The sequence below is a fragment of the Ambystoma mexicanum genome, chromosome 13, assembly GCF_040938575.1.
Source record: "Ambystoma mexicanum isolate Mex_15411 chromosome 13, UKY_AmexF1_1, whole genome shotgun sequence".
Taxonomy (NCBI): Eukaryota; Metazoa; Chordata; class Amphibia; order Caudata; family Ambystomatidae; genus Ambystoma; species Ambystoma mexicanum.
The window spans coordinates 64,573,247-64,589,964 of record NC_090938.1 but is presented as its reverse complement, the minus strand read 5'-3'; positions in this window follow the sequence as shown (position 1 = coordinate 64,589,964).

Genomic DNA, 16,718 nt, shown 5'->3' with positions numbered 1-16,718 from the left:
TGCAGGCCTCTGTAGAAAAGCGTTATTCTTTTATCCTCAGGCCATTGAGTTTCCACTATAAGTCTGTTGAATGAGGCAATGTAAGTCAAGAGGTCTTGATTACCCTGTCGTAACAAAAGGAGTTCATTGTCCAAGGCCTGCCCTTGTGCATGTCTTGCGAACAGTTTCTCCATGCTGGACTGGAAGGCCTGGAAATCATGAAGAACCGGATCATCCTGAGTGACTAAAGGGATCGACCAATCTGCGGCACTGCCACTGAGATAAGAAAGCACAAAAGCCACCTTGGCCTGATCTGTTGGGAAGGCAGCTGGTCTACATAAGAAGTGTAGGCGGCACTGGTTAATGAACACTGCAAATCTCTTTGGGTCACCAGAAAAGCGTTCGGGCGGAGCCAAGGGCACATTACCGGGTAGATTGATTTGCACTAGATTTGAGGAGGATGCTGAAGGATAATTTCCTCCTGGAGCGGGCAAAGGTGTTTGTCCTGCCTGCATTTGTAGCAATTGCCTAGCGAGGTCCTCTGTTCGCTCCTTGGATATTATCAGCTCTCTTCTTAGAGCGTTTGTTTCCTGACGAGCTGCATGTACTTCTGCTCTTAGTTCCCCAAGCAACTGGGCCAATTGATCAGTATCCAAGGTTTCCATTGCGCCTGGGTAGGAGTTTTGCGGTGGGCTTCGCGTTCTGTAACGCTCAACTGATTCCCACGGAGGCGCCGGTCTTGGCAGGATGGTGTCTGTGACTCGAAAAGTGAAGTGCAGGACTCGATTGGCTTCCGGGGCTGAGCCTCTTCGCACTGTGTGTCTAACTCGAAGAGTGAGATATCTGCAGGTGAAAGAATATGGGGTTAATGATCTGGGGTTGTCGGGTATCTCTCTCTCTTTCCCTTCCTCGCTTTTCCGTGGAGCCCCAAGGTCAACGTGTTCACCTTAGATAGGTGAATGCTGGACTCTCCATCTGCGTCTGGTGCAGGGTGCCGTTGCCAGTTCCTTCACTGGGTGAAACGTAGGCCTCTTGACATCAGAGGATTGCTACCGTCGTTAACTGCACGAACGGTGAGTTTCCAGACACCTTTTAAGTCCTTACAGTCTTTAGGTGCGTGGGCACGTTAATATGGAACAGGGCTCTGTATAATGCTTTTTCTATTTGTCTTGCAGGGCTCTTGAGGTAGAAGATGGTGTGAAGAAAGCCGAAGTTCGAGCCAGAGTCCTGGAATGAAGCGCTTGGAAATGCGTAAGTAAATGCCAGTTGCCTGCTTTTCAAAGCTCTCTAACTGTCTCTTTTCCCTTGCAGCTGTGAGTTCGGGTGTTGAAGAGGCGCTGGAAAACGCCGGAGTATTTGCAGGCGCCCTATTGTGGCGGGCGCGATGGCGCGTAAGTAAATACCTGTCTAATGTCTCTTCTTTTGTCTTTCAGGTGCAGGATTGCAGCGTTGAAGAAAACCGGAATTCGCGGAGTGCCGGTAAGTAATTCCACACAGGAATAACTATGCTTTTGTCTTCACAGGCGGAGGAGCAGCGTGAAGAGATGGTAGCTGCCGATGGATCAGGTGAAGAAAGCGCTGCGTGTGAAGGTTGCCGTGCTAACCTGTTGTTTCTTGTCTTTGCAGGTGCTACTGAAGGCTGGATACAGGAATGGTAAGCGTTTGTTCTTGCAGGTTCAGGATCGGAAAGAAGAAAACTGGAACAGACACGGTGAGCGTTCTGCTGCAGATGCAGAATAACGCGAAGCACGTTTCATCAATCGGGTGTGGTTTAAATAGCCTTGGAGTGATGAGGCGTCTTCCTCCACGGCCTCGCCTAGGTAAGAAAAGAGTTCCTGTTCCAGAAGAGTTACAGTGTTGTATCCAGGGAGTGGAGCTTGCCCCACCCAGGTAAGAAAGTAGTCCCGGCTCACAGAGGATTCCTATGTGGCTGGTAAGTAAGCAGCATGGTCTGCTGCAGGTAAGTCCACCCAAGCGTCTTCATACAAATTATGAGCCCGGCGCTTCCAGTGCCGGGACCAGTGACTTTGATGAGCCTGGTGCCACCGGCGCCAGGACAAGGTCCAAAAGGTCCCAGTGGGGACCGGCTGGTGCCTAGGATGAAGGTTAGGGGCCTGCTTCCAAGGACGTTGGGCTGGTCCTAGCTCCTTGGAAGCAGTGATCATGACAATATCTATTTCTTGTCCATCCTGATCTGTCAAGTAAGATATGGTTCCATTCGGTGAGTAATTTTCTCTCACATCAATTAAATTCAATTCGGGGCTTGATAGATCTGCCCTGGCTTCACTGGATGTATCTCTGTTTGAATCAGTCGTTTGAGACTAAGTGGACATATGTTGTTCTCTTTTAGATTTTTTGAAGAGGTGTGGTCTAATGGGTTTGTTGAGCCTTCTTCTGTAAAAAAGATTTGTTGTGATGCATTGACTGTATTCGTGGTATTGTATTTTTTCTGTGCCGAGTCTTCAGTCGTCCGGCTGTATTTTTTGCCGGCCTCTGTCTCGTGATTCTTTGTGGTGGCAGATGCAGAATTCGTTATCTGTCGAGCTCTGGCGAACTCGGTAGGTATTTCCTCTTTCACCTCCACCGTCTTGTCTCGTCGTGCCTCTTCTGGGTCCACAGACGAGCTCAAGCCGGGGGTCTGCGCGATCCCCTCTGCTTGCATTGTCTCCCCATCACCCCCGTTGCATCCCCCGATACCAGTTTTGTGCTCTCTCCACCTGCCCCCCCATCGGCAGCCGCTGGCAAGGCGCTGCTGCAGCCGGATGTGCTCCCGTCTAGCTCCCCAGAAGGGCAAGCAGCACCAGGCGCTTCCAATGGGTGTGCAACGTCACAAGTAGGTAAATTGTATCTGTGGGGGGATCGGAGAGGAGGGATTGGGGGTGACAATGTTGATATGGGGTTTGTGATGATCATTTCAGATGAGTTTTTGTTGTTAGGAGGCCGCTTCGTAATATGCGTCCCGATTCCTCGATGGTGTTTGATGGGGGGACTCCTGGAGGCGGCCCGCTATCCTTGACGCTCTGATTAGCCGTCACTAGTTTTTTCATGGTAGTTAGTGGTTAATTTTAGTTTTTGGTTTGCTTGGCTTTAGTTTAAAGATGGATACAAGGGCGGTTTGCCAGACCACTCTCCTTATTTAATTTTGTGCAGATGAACAGCAAACAATTTATTGGTTATGTATTTCAAGGACTTACCCGCAAACCGCTGGGACCAGCCGGAAACAGCAGAAACAGTTGCGCCCTTTACTCCTGAGCAGGCTTCACGCCGCAAGGGTTGCGCTGTTCTGCATTTATGGAGAAGGACTTCCTGGAGGTGTGGCTGAAGTGGTCACGTGACAGATGTCACGTGGGAAGTCGAACTCGAAGTGATAAGCTGCTCGCTTCAAACTGCTGTCAGCTCCTGCTGACAGTCTCACGCGAGTCGGAGCGGCTTCTTCCTGGATAAGATGGTAAGTTCAAGGGATTCAAAAACGAAGTGCAGCAATGAGCAGGGTCCCAGCCGAACAGCAGAAACAGTCGCGCCCTTTACTCCTGAGCGGGCTTCACGCCGAAAGGGTCGCGCTGTTCTGCATTTATGGAGAAGGACTTCCTGGAGGTGTGGCTGAAGTGGTCACGTGACGAACCTTGAGTGTTCTGAACATTAGTTAATGTTAGTGTTTTGCCATTGTGTGGTCTTTGAAGAAGTTTAGACCATACTTGTATGGATCTACTTTTGTAATTCAAACAGACCACCAACCTTTGAGGTGGTTAATGCAGATGAAGGGGGAGAATCCAAATTGTTAAGAGGGTCAATCAGCCTACAGGGGTTTGATTTTACCATATTTGATTTTACCATAGAACACAGGTCAGGGTGTAATCACCAAAATGCTGATGGTCTTTCATGAAAGTATGACCGACTGGAGTAAGGAGATTCATCCAGGGATGGATTACATCCTCCTGTCTCTTTGTCTGGGGGGGGACGAATGTTAGGGAGAATTCTCAGAAATGTGTTAATTCCCTCTACCTTAGTGACCCCCAGCAACTTTGCTCGATATTGAGGTCTTGACTTTTTAACCTGGAGAGAGTGAGACCCTTTTGCCACTCTCTGATGTGTTTTAATGTGATTTTGTACTCTGTGTTTCTTTTGGTTGGGGAGTCTGTCAAATTCCATAGGCATCATCTTTTACATTGTCACACAGCACCTTCATTGCAGTGACACAGGGAAGTCTTTCAGATTTCCCATAGGTTTAAATACCTTCTCTTGGATAAACTACGGTTTCCCAGAGCAGTAAAGTGAAATTGGCTATACTTACATTTGTAACTTTCTAGACCCAGCACAGACTATCTTACCGTAGGGTGCTGGAGGGGTTACTTAGTATCCTCTTTGTGTAGCCTCTCATGTAACATTTGTATGTTACCCTTTCATCCATGAATGGCTGGTGGCAGTGGTTTACTTTTTACTACAATTATGGGATTTTTCTGCGAGCTGCGTTCGCAGCCATGGTAAAGCACCAATGGGTGCCATTTTTGTCAAAATGGCCCCGGTCTTCTTTTTTCGCCATTTCTTTGTGGAAAGGTCCTTCTTGAGATTTACTCTGCGCGCCAAACCCAGTTTGGTCCCTTTGTTAATTTTGCCTTTGGCGGGATTCATGAGTGAAGCCCGCCTCTGGCTCCATGGTGGCTGACGGGGCAGGAAGCAAGGGAGGTGCCTGAAACTCCCTGTGCTTAGTTTCCTCGGGGACAGGAATGCACTCTTAGGGGATTGGCTGACTGGCTGTCTGGCAAGGACAGCCACACTGCTGGGTGACTGGCAGCTAGGGTGGAATGAATGGGATAAAGCTGCATAAAAGGCAAGTGTCAAGACTTGATAGTCGCGAGGAACAAGAATACCTCCGTCGCTAAGCAACCAACAGCAAGAAAATAGTCACTTGCTGTTCGAGGATTAGGGACGCATGTGGAGAAACAGGATACCCGTGTGGTACAGATGACTGCTTTAAGGGAAAAGGGACAGGTAAGGTCAGTAACACACAGGGCAAAACAATACAGTATTACACAAAGCGGAAGTGACACCTACAAGGAACCACTAGAGGATAACCCGAAATGGTGGGGTAATAACTGTTCCCTCAGTGGGCTGAGATTAGGGAGGCCAGAGAAGGAAAGAGGGAATGCCACACTAGAAACCACCTGAGTGGGATGCTCCTGGAGATTAAAAGCTCGAGCACCAAGATATCAACAGCGAGTCCGGGTATGACTTTGCCAAAGGAGATGACTGAAGCTGATCCAAGAAGCAGTCCGTGGTCTGTAATTCCAAGAGTTCAAAGAGTCCAAACAAAGTACCAAGAGGGAATAGCCAAGAAGTCTGTAATACGTAATCCGTGGTAAAAAAACAGTAGATCCAGGCAACAAGAACGAAGAGGAGGCTCCCAAACAGCATAAGCAAACAGTTGAGAAGTGCCGTGTAGCAACCTGGAGCCCCTTATTTACCGGGAGACATGTCACGTGATTTCTAAGAACGCGTTACGCATCACGTGACCATTGCATTGGTTGGTGGAGGCTTGAGCATTGCTGGATCTAATGTTCAATGGGAATGCGGTGGTCCAAAGGGGTGTGACCGTTGTTGCGGTGACCCGCGATGCCGTGCCATGATAAACTGATGAGCCTGTGTGTTGGTGTGGAGTATGGGCGGCGGGTAACATAACACGTGGTCCGGTGAAGTTCCGGGTATTCTGCAGGTTTGATGCCCTTTGTAGTTGTTTGCCAGAGGCGGGCCGATTCTGCAGTGGGGACATACGCCAGGGGAGCCGCCACTTGAGATAAAAGCGATGGCCCCTCACTTGGCGTATTCTCCGATGGCCTCCCCAACTCCTTCCACCAGCGGAAGATCTAATCTTAAGGGAGGGAATGGAGATTGATTGAACGTGAGAACTAGTACCCAGTCTGGGACATGGTCGGGAAGGGGCACAAGGTTGGGTAAATGAATGTGTAGTAGGCATGACAGAATCCCCCCCAAAGGCCCACGACCCCGTGGGCAGGATGGATTATCATGATGAAACCAGGAGACCAAACGGGGGGCATGGACATCGTGGCCAACTCCCAAGACTTCTCCTCGGGGCCAAAACCCAACCAGTCTACCAGGTAATACAAACAACCCCTGGAAACATGGGAACCCAGGATGGCACTAACCTCATATTCCTCAAACCCGCCCACCGAAACAGGAGAAGGGGGAGACAGCAACCTAGAAGCAGGGAGGCAAGGTTTTAACAACGAGGTATGGAACACAGGGTGGACGCGCCAAGAAGAGGGCACAGCCAACTTAATGGCTACAGGATTTACTATCTTTAACACAAGCCGAGGCAATAGTTTACACGATTCTGAAAGATGCAGGTGCCTAGTGGAGAGCCATACTCTGTCACCTGGGGTATAGGAGGGCACTGGGGCACGTTTCTTGTTGGCCGCCAGTCTCATAGACTCCTATTCCTCGAGGAGATGGGTAATGGTTTGGGAATGCAGCAGGGACAAGTTGGCACAGGCAGTAGCAGCAGGGACCGAAAGAGAGGCGATGTCAGGGATAGGTAGAGTACGGGGATGTTGACCATACATAGCAAAGAAAGGGGATGTACCCAAAGAAGAGTGTGGGGCATTGTTGTAGGCAAATTCTGCTAAAGGTACTAACTAACTGGTGCCAAGACTGCTGATGCTGGAGGGTGAGACAACGTAAGTATTGCTCCATGACCTGATTCACCCTCTCCGTTTGTCCGTCCGTTTTGGGATGGTAAGATGAAGAGAAACGGACGTCAATACCAATGAGACTGGTTAGGGCTTTCCAGAATTTAGACGTGAATTGTGTGCCACGATCCGATATAAGGACTGTGGGCAGACCAAAGAAACAAAAAACTTCTTAAAGAACATGTCAGCTAATTTGGGGTCCGTCGGAAGACCAGAACACGGAACAAAATGAGCCATTTTCGTAAATGAATCTACCACTACCCACACTGTATACAACCCCTTGATCTTCGGTAGGCCCATGACAAAGTCCATGGTAAAGGTATGCTACGGACAGGGCCGTACTGGAAGTGGATGTAGTAGCCCAAGGGGGCGTCCTTTTACTAGCCTTACACTGGGCGCAGACAGAACAAGTGTTGACATAAGCATCTACATCTTTTCTTATAGTGGGCCACCAACACCATCTCTGTAATAGGCCGAGAGTGCTCCTCTGGCCCGGATGGCCATTGAAGGGGGCATCGTGGGACCATTCCAGAGCCAGATTGCGTGTATCCGGTGTTGGTAAGAACAACTTCTCTTGATAATATGGAAGGCCTTCAAGTAAGGTCAAACCCCAGTCATTCAATTGGTCGGGATTAGATGACACCCATTGTCGAATAGCGGTCAAGAAATCAGGAGTTGGGGTACAGACACATACTACATGTCTTCGCAAGCACCGTGTCCGGGAAACATGGGAGTGAGACGCCCCCAGGAGATCGGGAAAGGGCGTCAGCCTTCTGGTGCGTGGTGCCTGGCCTATGTTTGATGACAAAATTGTATGCGCAAAAAATAAATGCCATCAAACCTGTGTACTGTTTACACACTTCATGGAGGCAAGATCCTGTAGGTTCCTATGGTCAGTGAAAACAACAACCTGATGAGCGGCTCCAAGAAGATGGTGCCTCCAGACACTAAAAGCGTCTTTGATGGCCAGGAGTTCTTTCTCCGTTAATGCGTAATGCAACTCAGAAGGGTTAAATTTGCGTGAATGGAAAGCGATAGGGTGTAAAGAGCCCGTGGTAGGACATTTCTGGGATAGAACGGCCCCTACAGCAAAGGAGGAGGCATCAGCCTCCACTATGAATGGCTGATCTGGGTTTGGAAGCCGAAGGATGGGGGCTGAGGTAAAGGCGGTTTTCAGTCTGTCAAATGCTTCTTGTTGTACGTTGGTCCAGAGAAAGGGTACCTGTAGACTAGTAAGAGCTGTAAGAGGGGCCGTGATGTCGGAAAAACCAGAAATAAACCACCTATAATAATTGGCGAAGCCAAAAAAGGGCTGCAGGGCTTTGACAGATTTGGGCACCAGCCATTCCAAAACCACACGGATCTTGGAGTCGTTCATTGATAACCCCCCTGGAGATATGTGAAAACCCAAAAAATACACTTTCTGCATGTGAAACAAGCACTTCTCTGGTTTAGCATATAGTGAATGTGAACAAAGACGTGAAAGGACCTCTCTTACATGTCCCACGTGTTCTTTCATGGAGGCTGAGAATATCGAAATGTCATCTAAGTAGATGACCACAAAGGTATCAAGGATATCATTGAATATGTCATCCATAAAACATTGGAATGTGGCGAGCGCGTTGCATAAGCTGAAGGGCATGACGGTGTATTTGTACATCCCGTAACGCATACAGAAAGCCATCTTCCACTCATCTCCCTTGCGTACCCGAATCAAATTGTATGCTCCCCTGAGGTCCATCTTGGTGTATACCAATGCGTGGGTTAATTGGTCTAACAGTGGGCCTATAGGGGGAATAGGATATCGTTTTTTTATGATGATGGCATTCAAGCGACGATAATAGATGCAGGGACGTAGTTCTCCCTCTCGTTTCGGGACAAAAAATATAGGACTTGAGGCAGGGGACATAGAATGACGTATGTGGCCCAATTTCAATGCGTTTTGTATATACTCTTTCAATATCTGTTCTTCCGAGGTTGTTAAGGAGTATATTTTACCCTTTGGTATCTCTGCATTAGGAACCAGGTCGATGGAGCAGCCATAGGATCTATGAGGGGGTAACGTTGCTGCACAACCTTTATGAAAGACGTCATGGTATTCAGTATACTCTGCAGGAATCCCAGAAACCAAAGAACCCACTATGTGTTGTTGAGTATCTATGTCCATGGGAGGAACCTCATCCAGGGTAAGTTGTGCTACCGCACCCAATAATTGAGAAGGCGAAGCATCATTCCCCAGGGGAGTGAGAGACATGGATTGACAGTATGTTGATTCAAAAAACAGGTTGCCGAAGCCCAATCAATAACAGGATTATGAAGCCTAAGCCAAGGGATTCCTAAAATGATGCCGAATTGTGTTGTGGCTATCAGATCAAAGGTAACTAGTTCTCTATGGTTCTCTTGAAGTGTCAGACATAAGGGAGCTGTTTGTTGGCTAATAGATCCTGATATTAAGACCGTGCCATCCACTGCTTGCACTGGTTCTGGTCAGGTTTTAGATTGTAAGGGGAAATTCAAGGAAATGGCTAATTCGTTATCCATGTAGTTCCCTGTAGCACCTGAGTCAATAACAATCTGCACCGTGTGAAACATGTCAGGGGTATAGGACAGGACAGCCTGAACCATAATGGGTTTGTTTATTAGAGTCGTAGGCATGGTTGTGGTGAGGGTCTGGTCAGAGCTTGCCCGTGCCCCCATGGTTAAGGACAAGCTTTCCGAAAACCTGGAGGCTGGAGTCGAGGGCGTCTTGGGCATTCCCTGACATAATGGCCATTAAGGCCACAGTAGAAATAGGCATTCTCTGTCCTTCTACGTTCTCGCTCTGCAGATGTGATAGGGCTGCAAACCACCCCTCTATGCATCGGTTCTACTGGAGACTCGGGTAAAACCGACCTGCCTGAAGAAAAACTCGACTCTGTTTTTCTTTCAGCACATCTGGCGTCCACTTGGAGGGCCAGATTGACAAGATCTTGATATTGGGAAGGCAGCGATGGTAACACCGCCAAAGCATCCTTCATTGCATCACTCAAACCTTTGTAGAATACAACCACTTTCTTTTTTCAGGCCAGGATGTCTCCACAGCCAATTGATTGCATTGGGTAATGTAATCAATGAGTGACGTTTTCCTCTGTGTTAGGTTTAGTAACTCTAGATCGCGTGACTGCGCTTTGTGCCGGGTATCGAACACTTTGGTCATCTCTGAGATGAGTAGATCAAAATCATACAAAGCTGGATTGTCTTCTTCTAACAATGGATTAGCCCAGATAGTGGCTATTCCGCTCATATGTGACAAGGTGAAGGCTTCTTTGGTTGTTGAGTCGGGAAAGGATTGAGGTCTACACAAGAAGTGGAGTTTACATTGATTAAGAAATGTTCGGAACTTGCGGGCATCTCCATGGAACTTCTCAGGGGCAGCCAAAGGGAATGGGGCAGGGACAATGACTTGGGTAGGTGCAGGTGGTGGATTTTGGGAACCGCTGGGCGTGGGTTCAGGATCCCCGAATTCAGGATCAGCGGGCAAGGCATGGCGTTCACTCTGAATGGTATCAAGGCGTTGGTGAATTTCCACCATGGCGGCAGCCATATCTGCCGCAGAACCAAAATGGCCTGGACTAGAGCAGTCACTAGATCTGAACCAGAGGGATCCATGCTCCGAGCGACAAAAAAGGCTTCTCAATCTGTCAAGACTTGATAGTCACGAGGAACAAGAATACCTCCGTCGCTAAGCAACCAACAGCAAGAAAATAGTCACTTGCTGTTCCAGGATTAGGGCCACAGGTGGAGAAACAGGATACTTGCGTGGTCCAGATAACTGCTGTAAGGGAAAAGGGACAGGTAAGGTCAGGAACACACAGGGCAAAACAATACAGTATTACACAAAGCAGAAGTGACACCTACCAGGAACCACTAGAGGGAAAGCCGAAATGGCGGGGTAATACCTGTTCCCTCAGTGGGCTGAGATCAGCGAGGCCAGAGGAGGAAAGAGGGAATACCACACTGGAAACCACCTGAGTGGGATGCTACTGGAGATTAAAAGCTGGAGCACCAAGATATCAACAGCGAGTCCGGGTATGACTTTGCCAAAGGAGATGACTGACGCTGATCCAAGAAGTGGTCCATGGTCTGTAATTCCAAGAGTTCAAAGAGTCCAAACAAAGTACCAAGAGGGAATAGCCAAGAAGTCCATAATATGTAATCTGTGTCAAAAAACAGTAGATCCAGGCAACAAGAACGAAGAGCAGGCTCCCAAACAGCGTAAGTAAACAGTTGAGAAGCTCCATGTAGCAATCTGGAGCTCCTTATATACCAGGAGACATGTCACGTGATTTCGAAGGATGCGTTACGCGTCACATGACCATTGCCTTGGTTGGTGGAGGCTAGAGCATTGCTGGATCCAAGGTTCAATGGGAATGCGGTGGTCCAAAGGGTCGTGACCGCTGTCGCAGTGACCCGTGTTGCCGTGCCATGATAAACTGATGAGCCTGTGGGTTGTTGTGGAGTACGGGCGGCGGGAGCCATAACACGTGGTCCAGTGAAGTTCCAGGTATTGTGCAGGTTTGATGCCCTTAGTAGTTGTTTGCCAGAGGTGGCCCGATTCTGCAGTGGGGACATTCGCTAGGGGAGCCATCACTTGAGATAAAAGCGATGGCCCCTCACCTGGCGTATTCTCTGATGGCCTCCCCAACTCCTCCCACCAGCAGAAGATCTAATTTTAAGGGAGGGAATGGAGATTGATTGAATGTGAGAACTAGTACCCAGTCTGGGACATGGTCGGGAAGGGGCACAGGTTGGGTAAATGAACGTGTAGTAGGCATGACAGCGAGGCTTTTTGGCTTGGAAGGCAGAGTCAACCACTGGACGAAGGAATCCGAAGAAGAAATTGAAGAGGATGCCTGCTGCAACTCCTGGACCGTTGGATTCCCCGGTGAAGACCTGCTGCTGTGCTGAAACTCCAAATTTGTATCGACAGAGAAGCCCCTGCAAGGACCACTTCTCCCTTTGAGTTGGTGGGAACAATCAACTCCAAAGTAAGCCACCTGGACATCCTCTCAAAGCTGGTCGTGTATCCACTGCAGTCGCTGCTGAAACCGGATAGTCAGGGAGTGGAACATTGCTTTTAAGATGGCCAAGAGCTTCAGAAAGATCCTCTGGACTCCCAGAAAGCAGGACTGACTGAGCCTGAGCCCCCTCAACAGAGTGTGGGACCCCAGATGCAAGAAAAGCCCATCTCGACAGCCAGTGTTGCTATTTGCGGTAGACACAAGGAGCTGAAACATCGAACAGCCACTTCTTTGAAGTTTGCTGGTTGCAAGCGGTGACCATCCCATTGCAGTGCAGGAGTCCCCAGAAGTCTTCCCTCTTGTCCCGATGACTGAGGCCCAGGAAAAGTGAGATCTGCAGAGCTGCAGAGGAACAGAAGTCCTCTGCTGCACTTTTTCTTCAAACTTAAGGAACTTTACAGTCTATCAGAACTTACCTCTTGTGGTGTAGCCCTTTGTCCTCATTGGACACTTGCTTGTTTTCATGTGTAGAGTTGCTTGCAGGTTCGTTACTTCACAAGCCTAATCAGCTTGTGGCCCTACTTTGATTTCTTCTATTCTACAAAGACGTTTTACACATTGGAAAAGACTTTCTACTTACCTGCAAGAAGTGCTTCAGTTCACCTTGGCTTTTGCTAACTTAAACATTGTCTAGCCTGGCTCCCTGAATGACTCTTCTCTCTTCCGCTTATGTGTTTTACCTTCCTTCCAGGAAAGGGTTAACTGACTTTGCATTGGGGGGTTGTGTTGAAAGTACTTACCTACTTAAGAATAACTCTGTGAATACTTGTTTTATTCTGAACTCTCTTCTCTTTAACACCATTCCCAAGAATATTCTAAATGCAACAGTGATATATTAATGCCAACAGCACCCCAGCTATTGAAGTCACCTGAGGGTGTAGGTAGTGCCTGTGTGTCATCCCAAATGGGTATTTGCTGATTTAGAAAACTAAGAGGGTGTATTTTTGGAGGGTATTTGTGTGTTGCCTTATATTGCTCCCTTCTGAAGAAGGCTTATTCTAACTGACTGGTGAATAAAGTAATAATTGTTTAGTCAAGAAACCTTGTGTGTAAGAGTTATTTGAATACTTGTCACTGTGAATCTCTGTGTAACTCCCCTACAGCTCACATTGACCCCCCTTGAGATAAGCCTGGCTACTTGACCACACTACCAACCTGTGTAGTACAGACTTATACCAAAGGTTGGGTTACTATTGCCAGGAGGTCAGGGATGTTGTAGTGCACCCAAAGAGTACTGCATACAATCTTGCCTAACACTTCCATAGGTCCCTTGATACATACAGTTAGTCTGTTCTCGTGAGGGTACTGTGTGGTGCGTACTAGAAACTTAATCCCCTCTCCTGTGTATGTACGATCCTCTAAATGTCCCTGAGATCATAGAGTTCCATGGCCGTATTGAGCTACACTTCTCCCCATCCCTGAGGATCACCATTTCCTTCACGCCTCGCCTGCCTATCCAGAGTCGCCTCCATCCAGATATTGATGCCCCCGCCCCCCAAGTATAAGGTGCCCTTGGGCCTCTCCCATTATTTTCTCTAAGGTCCTTTGCAGGCATCTCTTCTGACCCTGGTTTGGGGCAAACATTGTTGCAAAGGTAAACCTTATTTTCTGCATCAGACCCGATATTAGCAGGGTCCTCACATCCTTGTCTGACCATCTCTTTGTGACCTCCATCCAGAGCCCTTTCCATGCCAGAATTCAAACTCCTGCCTTTCTGGAAATTTCCAACCCCCAGTATTCACCCCCTATAAGACCACAGGGGATCTTTTGTTTGTCTCCCCTCTGGTATCTAGTTTCCTGTAGGAATAGAACATCAATCCCTGATTTCCTAAACTCTCTGTCGACAAGTGATCTCTTTGTGGGGGAGTTGAGCCCCTTAACATTCAATGTACATACACGGAGACTGTCACCCTTACCGGTTCCCCATATCGGAGCCATAATAAGCAAGACCTTTGTTCACAGTGATTCTCCACACGAAAAGTGAGCCCCCGAGCTCTGCGGGCCCAATTCCGCTGGTGAACATTACAAGAGCCATCCCATCTAGCCTTTCCGTCCTGAACCCTCTGCCCTCCTCTCCGCACCCCCCTCCCAGTTACCATCACTAAGCAAGTCCAAGCCCCCCAAACAGGCCTGAAATCCTGACCCCCTGCTCTTTGCACCTCACTATCAGGTGCCCCCACCCTTCCCCCCAACTCCAACAAACACGGCACTCACTAAATATGTTAAAACTTTTAAACTTTCTGGAACTCTTTTATACCCCAAGCCGGATCTTTCAGAACTTTGCAGTTCCTAATGTACAGACTGTGCTTTCCCCCTAAATCGTCTCCTTGTCATCTCCTGGAATATATTCAGGATGTATTGGGAGGGGAGGCGTTGAGCTTCATACATTTCCTAGAGCCTGGGATTTTTCTCCTCTTCGGACCCTTAACTCGCTATCCTTTGTCTCCTCCGGTCTCTCTCTGGGATCCCGGGGCAAGGTCTTCCTTGTCCAGTAACTCTCTCGTGGCTCTATTGACTTCTTCCTCAGTTGCGAGCCTATACTTCTGCCCGTTAAGTTCATAAGAAATGGGATTCATATTATTTTTAAAATAAATTTTATGTTTCTATTGGAAGCTGGGGGGGGCAATAGCCCCCGGTCTCTTGTTGTAGCCCTGTATAAAAGCTCAGGGCCTTCAACCAAAAGGTTAGCTATCCCCGAGTCCCGACAGTCCCAACATGAGCATAGCCCCAGATCTTTTACAAACCTAGCAACACCCCTGGGAAAAGCCAACCTTAAGCTAGTGTTACTATATCACTTTGTGTCAGCAGGAACACGGTACTCCAGTCCTGGTCATTGCTTTTACTTTAAATGTACCTCAGTCCATTTTATTCAATTGAAATGACCCAACACTATAGCTCCCAGAAGGCAACCAATGGAGACATGAAAGCCCAGGACTAGGTGTGCCGGAGTCACGACTCACCGAGCAATCCTATTCAATGAACTTTGATTGTTTTCTGGACTATTCGCTGTAACTTGAACGTTGACTTCTTGAAAGTCTATTGACTTTGCCTCTAATAGGCAATTCACTGAACTGCCTTTACATTTTTTCTGTTATTTTAATTTTATTTTGTGTTTTGTAATGTCTGTGGTCATATATCTGGCTATTCCTCTAGTACATATGTTTCTGAAATAGGCTTTGCGCTGGTTGTACGCATGTCTGAAATGTGTGTTTTCTTCACCATATAACACTGGTTGGTGGATGTGTAGCACATGTCTTATGGAAGTGTCTGTTTGTCATGTGTTATACGCAAACCTGATTTGTATGACGTCTATCATGCATTGCATACGTATTTCCTGATTAGTAGTCATATTTGATCACTTCTGTTTGTGACACGTGCATGTTTTTTTCTCACTGTTGTGCACATGCCACAATTGTGTGTTGAATTATTGGCAGTATCTAAGTGTTTTCTGCATCTGACTATTTCCATTTTGTTTTCCTATTTTCAGCTTCTGTTGTTGCACACAGGGTGTTTGTCCTCTTGGTGTGTGCATGCTCTGCATGTTTTCCACTTCTACCTCCATGTGCCATGTGTTGTGAACATGCCTACATAAGACTGGTCGCTGGCTGTATGGGTTTGTATTTTTGCCTGCAGGTTTGCTGTTTTTGTAAGCTCTTCTGGGCAAGCTTGAAATACATACATTTCGAAATTTCAAAAAATGAAAAGCCCAAATCTCTGCGCTGATGTTGAAACCTTTGGTTGTGTGCATCAATTCTCGAAAAGGTCTCCACGATGGAAGATGGGAGGATGTCCTCTTTGTGATTGATGGGTTTGAGGACTGGGATAGTGTTCGGTCTTCTAGAGAAATTGACGAGAATTCACTTCAACCTGATTAGATGCAGGCTTGCTGGGTGAGTTGGGATGCATGTTCAAATTACACCCCACCTCCAAACGATTCAGACTACGGAAAATATATTAGTACATGGAGAACGTGTAGAGGTTGGTGTAGAGGGCAGGAGGGAACCTTGTGGGTGCAAGCAAATGGTGAGAGACACACATATTTTGGAAGCCTATACAGGGGAAATTAACTATTTGCGTCACAATAATGTTACGTAGAATACATTGCATGCGTGCGACTTTTATAACATGAACTAACACTGCATTTAAGACTAGGCCTGAATCCTCAAAGGCTGTGTTGGAGACACAGAACAAGGAGGCCCCATCTCTTGCTTGATTATCACATTCCAACTTCCGGCACAAGTCGCCGCGGAGGCGAGCAGGTGGCCATGTCGTGCCAATGATTACAGAGTTGGGGAGAGAGTCCTTGAGCACGGCAGCAGCCCACCCTACGCCCCAATACCACAGGTCTGTGCCGAAGATCGCTGCGGGTGCAGCAGGGGAAAGAAGCAGGAAGTGACGCCCGGTGTCAGGAGCTGTGTGCAGACTTGCACCAGATTGGTGTTCACCGAGGTGGAGGGTGAGACCTGACGTGATAGTGTGGCAACGGAGGTGGGGAGAGGGATTTTCATTTGTCCAGCACCCTAGCAACAATGAGGCTCCGGTGTGGGTCCTCAGGAGACTGTTTTACCCTCGGAAAACCAAGGAGCTGTTGAAAGGTGGAACAATAGAAAGGGGGCATCTTGGTGGTGTGCACGCTTCCAACCCACAGTAGGAGATGCCGGGATGCCCACAGGAAGCTGAGCAGTAGCTGAAACCCTGGCCTCTGCCGAAGCACCGAAAAGAAAGGTACCATATTCACAGAACATCACAGAAATTCACAGGAACACAAGCTTGGAGTCCACCAAAAGTCAGGGGTGTATCCAGGAGGATAGATCACGTTGGACTCCTTCTGGGCCACATATCGCCCTTATTTTCACCCTTGTGTCCTCTTTCATTTCTCCGGCTGATACATTCAGCCCACTCTGCAACATGATGCCATTATTACCAACAATGTAGGGGTTCACTTTGGCCTCCTTCTGGGCCTCAACTTGCCCTT